We start from the raw sequence: 6,395 nt of genomic DNA, 5'->3' as shown, positions 1-6,395 counted from the left end.
CCTGTAGATTTCTTTCTTTGTGACATCCTTATCTGGGTTTAGTATCAGGGCAATGGTAACCTCGTACAATGAGTTTGGGAGTGTTCCTCCTTCTGCTATATTTTGGAAGAGTTTGAGAAGGATAAGTGTTAGCTCTTCTCTAAATATTTGATAGAATTTGCCTGTGAAGCCATCTGGTCCTAGGCTTTTGTTTGTTGGAAAATTTTTAATCACAGTTTCAATTTCAGTGCTTATGATTGGTCTATTTATATTTTCTATTTCTTCCTGGTTCAGTCTTGGAAGGTTGTGCTTTTCTAAGAATTTGTCCACTTCTTCCAGGTTGTCCATTTTATTGGCATATAGTTGTTTGTAGTAATCTCTCATGAGCCTTTGTATTTCTGTAGTGTCAGTTGTTACTTCTCCTTTTTCATTTCTAATTCTATTGATTTGAGTCTTGTCCCTTTCTTTCCTGATGAGTATGGCTAATGGTTTATCAATTTTGTTTATCTTCTTAAATAACCATCTTTTAGTTTTATTGGTCTTTGCTATTGTTTCCTTTATCTCTTTTCATTTATTTGTGATCTGATCTTTATGATTTCTTTCCTTCTGCTAACATTGGGTTATTTTTGTTCTTTGTTCTTTAATTGCCTTAGGTATAAGGTTAGGTTGTTTATTTGAGGTGTTTCTTCTTTCTTGAGGTAGGATTGTATTGCTATAAACTTCTCTTTTAGAACTGCTTTTGCTGCATCCCATAGGTTTTGGGTCATCGTGTTTTGTCATTTGTTTCTAGGTATTTTTTGATTTCCTCTTTGATTTCTGCAGTGATCCCTTTGTTATTAAGTAGTGTATTGTTTAGCCTCCATGTATTGTATTTCTTACAGATTTTTTCCTGTAATTGATATTTAGAACTATAGCGTTGTGGTTGGAAAAGATACTTGATATGATTACAATTTTCTTAAATTTACCAAGGCTTGATTTGTGACCGAAGATATGATCTATCCCGGAGAAGGTTCCATGAGCACTTGAGAAGAAAGTGTATTCTGTTGTTTTTGGATGGAATGTCCTATAAATATCAATTAAGTCCATCTTGTTTAATGCTTCATTTAAAGCTTGTGTTTCTTGTTTTTATTTTCATTTTGGATGATCTGTCCATTGGTGAAAGTGGGGTGTTAAAGTCCCCACTATGACTGTGTTACTGTCGATTTCCCCTTTTATGGCTGTTAGTATTTGCCTTATGTATTGAGGTGCTCCTATGTTGGGTGCATAAATATTTACAATTGTTATATCTTCTTCTTGGATTGATCCCTTGATCATTATGCAGTGTCCTTCTTTGTCTCCTGTAATTGTCTTTATTTTAAAGTCTACCTTGTCTGATATGAGAATTGCTACTCCAGCTTTCTTTTGATTTCCATTTGCATACAATTTCTTTTTCCATCTCCTCACTTTCAGTCTATATGTGTCCCTAGGTCTGAACTGGGTCTCTTGTAGACAGCATATATACGGGTCTTGCTTTTGTATCCATTCAGCCGGTCTATGCCTTTTGGTTGGAGCATTTAATCCATTTACATTTAAGGTAGTTATCGATATGTATGTTCCTAATACTATTTTCTTAATTGTTTGGGGTTTGTTATTGTAGGTCTTTTCTTTCTCTTGTGTTTTCTGCCTAGAGAAGTTCCTTCAGGATTTGTTGTATAGCTGGTTTGGTGGTGCTGAATTCTGTTAACTCTTGCTTGTCTGTAAAGGTTTTAATTTCTCTGTTGAATCTGAATGAGGTCCTTGCTGGGTAGAGTAATCTTGGTTGTAGGTTTTTCCCTTTCATCACTTTAAATATGTCTTACCACTCCCTTCTGGCTTGCAGAGTTTCTGCTGAAAGATCAGTTGTTAACCTTATGGGGATTCCCTTATGTGTTATTTGTTGTCTTTCCTTTGCTGTTTTTAATATTTCTTCTTCGTATTTAATTTTTGATAGTTTGATTAATATGTGTCTTGGTGTGTTTCTCCTTTGATTTATCTTGTGTGGGACTCTGCGCTTCCTAGACTTGTTAACTATTTCCTTTCCCATATTAGGGAAGTTTTCAACTATAATCTCTTCAAATATTTTCTCAGTCCCTTTCTTTTTCTCTTCTTTTTCTGGGATCCCATAATTCGAATGTTGGTGCATTTAATGTTGTCCCAGAGGTCTCTGAGACTGTCCTCAATTCTTTTCATTCTTGTTTATTTATTCTACTCTGCGGTAGTTATTTCCACTATTTTATCTTCCAGGTCACTTATCTATTCTTCTGCCTCAGTTATTCTGCTATTGATTACTTCTAGAGAATTTTTAATTTCATTTATTGTGTTGTTCATCATTATTTCTTTGTTCTTTAGTTTTTCTAGGTCCCTGTTAAACGTTTTTTGTATTTTCTCCATTCTATTATCAAGATTTTGGATCATCTTTACTATTATTACTCTGAATTCTTTTTCAGGTAGATTGCCTATTTCCTCTTCATTTGTTTGGCCTGGTGGGTTTTTACCTTGCTCCTTCATCTGCTGTGTGTTTCTGTATCTTCTCATTTTGCTTAACTTACTGTGTTTGGGGTCTCCTTTTCGCAGACTGCAGGTTCGTTAGTTCCAGTTGTTTTTGGTGTCTGCCCCCAGTGGCTAAGTTTGGTTCAGTGGGTTGTGTAGGCTTCCTGGTGGAGGGGACTGGTGCCTGTGTTCTGGTGGATGAGGCTGGATCTTGTCTTTCTGGTGGGCAGGACCATGTCTGGTTGTGTGTTTTGGGGTTTCTGTGACCTTATTATGGTTTTAGGCAGGCTCTCAGCTAATGGATGGGGCTGTGTTCCTGTCTTGCTTGTTGTTTGGCACGGGGTGTCCAGCACTGTAGCTTGCTTTTCATTGAGTGGAGCTGGGTCTTAGCGTTGAGATCGAGACCTCTGGGAGAGCTTTTGCCATTTGATATTACGTGGAGCCAGGAGGTCTCTGGTGGACCAATGTGCTGAACTCGGCTCTCCCACCTCAGAGGCACAGGCCTGATATCCGGCCGGAACACCAAGACCCTGTCAGCCACATGGCTCAGAAGAAGAGGGAGAAAATCAGAAAGAAAGTAAATAAATAAACAAATAAAATAAAGTTATTTAAATAACAAATAATTATTAAAAATTAAAAAAAATAAAAATTAATAAATAAAAGAAAGAAGAGAAAAACCAAACCAAAAACTAAATCCATCAATGATAACAAGTGCTAAAAAGTATACTAAAAAAAAGAAAATATAAACGGACAGATAGAACCCTAGGACAAATGGTAAAAGCAAAGCTATACAGACAAAATCACACAAAGAAGCGTACACATTCACACTCACAAAAAGAGCAAAAGGAATAAAATATATGTATCGTTGTTCCCAAAGTCCCCCACCTCAATTTTGGGATAATTTGTTGTCTATTCACGTATTCCACAGATATAGGGTACATTAAGTTGATTGTGAAGATTTAATCCGCTGCTTCTGAGGCTGCTGGGAGAAATTTCCCTTTCTCTTCTTTGTTCACACAGCTCCTGTTCAGCTTTGGATTTGGCCCTGCCTCTGTGTGTAGGTCACCTGAGGGCATCCTTTCCGGCCCAGACAGGATGGGGTTAAAGGAGCAGCTGATTCGGGGGCTCTGGCTCGCTCAGGCCGGGGTGGGGGGGAGGGAGGGGTACGGAGGCGGGGCGAGCCTGCAGCGGCAGAGGCCGCCATGACGTTGCACCAGCCTGAGTAGCGCTGTGCGTTCTCCCGGGGAAGTTGGCCCTGGATCACAGGACCCTGGCAATGGCCGGCTGCACAGGTTCCCGGGAAGGGAGGTGTGGATCGTGACCTGTGCTTGCTCACAGGCTTCTTGGCGGCAGCAGCAGCCTTGGCGTCTCAAGCCTGTCTCTGGGGTCCGTGCTGATAGCCGTGGCTCGCGCCCGTCTCTGGAGCTCGTTTAGGCGGTGCTCTGAATCCCCTGTCCTCGCGCACCCCGAAACAATGGCCTCTTGCCTCTTAGGCAGGTCCAGACTTTTTCCCGGACTCCCTCCTGGCTAGCTGTGGCACACTAGCCCCCTTCAGGCTGTGTTCATGCCGCCAACCCCAGTCCTCTCCCTGGGATCTGACCTCTGAAGCCCGAGCCTCAGCTCCCAGCCCCCGCCCACTCCGGCGGGTGAGCAGACAAGCTTCTCGGAATGGGGAGTGCTGGTCGGCAGTGATTCTCTGTGCAGGAATCTCTGCTTTGCCCTTGCACCCCTGTTGCTGCACTCTCTTCCATGGCTCTGAAGCTTCTCCCCCACTACCCCACGTCTCCATCAGTGAAGGGGCTTCCTAGTGTGTGAAAACTTTTCCTCCTTCACAGCTCCCTCCCACTGGTGCAGGTCCCATCCCTATTCTTTTGTCTCTGTTTTTTCTTTTTTCTTTTGCACTACCCGGGTACGTGGGGAGTTTCTTACCTTTTGGGAAGTCTGAGGTCTTCTACCAGCGTTCAGTAGGTGTTTTGTAGGAGTTGTTCCAGAGGTAGATGTATTTCTGATGTATCTGTGGAGAGGAAGGTGATATCCACGTCTCACTCCTCCGCCATCTTGAAGCTGCCTTGGATGTGAGTTTTTCAATGTCATTATTTGACAATTGACCAGACAGATCTAGGTCAGAAGTACTAAACTACAAGTTGATAGTTCAGATATGACCTGCAGTCATGGCTTTTTTTTTTCTTTTCTTTTCTCACTCATTGGGATTTAAAAAAATTTAAACAGAGATTTTACATAAAATCCCAATTTCTGAGTTTATTTGAAAATCAGAAGATTGGTTGCCCAGGCCCAGACTCCCATGGAGTTGGAGTTGAGTAGTAGCAGCTCCCTTTAGATTGAGCCCGTGGCCCATCCGGGTGCTGCAGCCTCCATCTGTCACCTTTATTCATTTATGTTATTTAACTGCCCTTGGGATGCATTTGATTTGTGACTTCTGAGGTTCTAAGCACCAGCTCTGCCAAATTGTAAAACGTATAAATTCTGAGACTATTTTTCAGATCCAAGATCCATCTCCCCTCCTACAGTAATTGCCTTTCATTCGTGGAGCAGTGTGCACTGGGTAAACCAGCCAACTTGGCCAAGGATGATTTGATACCTGAGCCAAGCAGGGTCAATCATATGCTCTCCTAGGAATTTGGAACTTAGAAACAACTATTCAGTCTCTGCATATGGCTAGAACTGTGACTGTCAATTGGGAAGGTAAGGTGGCCATGTTCTGTCATTTTGAGTGCACAAGCAGAGAGATCCTGTTAGGAGAGAGAGAGAGAAAAAGAGAGAAGCAGAAATGAAGTCAGGCTCTTGGGATACATGAGATTCTCCTGTTATTTGCATACATTGGCTTAAAATGGTTTCCGTCTCTTGTAAACACCTGCCCTAGCCTTAAAAGCTGCTGACTTCCTCTCTCTATCCCTCAGATTTTCAAATCTCTGAAAGTTAAAAAATAAAACCTGATAATACATCATTCAGCCTGTCAGATGGGATTATATTGGTGCTCAAATAAGTCTACCTGTGTTCTTTCAAAATTTTAAACCATTATACAAATCAAAGGTACTATTATTATGACAGTTCTGACAAATGTTTAACATCTGGAGACATAATAGATGAGGAAAAGTGGGAAAATATTCATGCTTAGAGCAGAGGATTCATACATATAAATTATAGGAATAAGAATACATAATTTGATAGGGCCGACAATAAGGTGCCACTGTTTTACATCAGTTTTTAAAGAAAGAGGTAGGGTGAGAGGAGGCAATTTTTATAACTGTCTGAGTAGTCACTGCTAAAAACATAAAAATAGTTACCATAAAAATAAAGGTTTTTTAAAGAAAAATCTTACAATGCAGATTTTTCAAAAGAAATTTGGTTGAATTGCATAAACTAAATGGAACTGTTTCCAAACAGTTGTTTTACTGAGTGGATATACAATCATTTAAATTACCAAAGAATCATACAGTTTGATAACTTAAAAAAGCATTCTTGGAAAACTGTTCATCCTTATTTTGCAGTTCCACTGAGGATAAGCGACTTATCAACATTCATTTCCACATGTAAAATAAAAGTCATCAAGATCTTTTAAATTCCACAAATGTTTACAGAGCACTGTGATCATGATTATATCCCCAATTTGAGAAACAGTGTATTGAATGGAAGAACAAATGAATAAATAAGTAATAAACACATGTGAGATGCAAAAAGGAGCAAGATAAAGTCCTTGATATCAAGGATTACACAGTCTAATAGGAAGACTGCAGTAAGTTCAAGTACATCTATGACTACAGAAAAGAGTAAGAGAGGTGCTAGAACAGACACACAAAATGCTAAAGGCATTTAAAGAAACAAGACTTCTTAACATATTTGACACTGAAAAAAGGTTTCATGGAAGTTGATATGGCTCCAAAGGATGG

The sequence above is a fragment of the Leucopleurus acutus genome, assembly GCF_964270905.1.
Source record: "Leucopleurus acutus genome assembly, chromosome: 11".
Classification (NCBI taxonomy): Eukaryota; Metazoa; Chordata; class Mammalia; order Artiodactyla; family Delphinidae; genus Leucopleurus; species Leucopleurus acutus.
The sequence above is the reverse complement of the archived record's forward strand: the minus strand, read 5'-3'. Positions refer to the sequence as shown.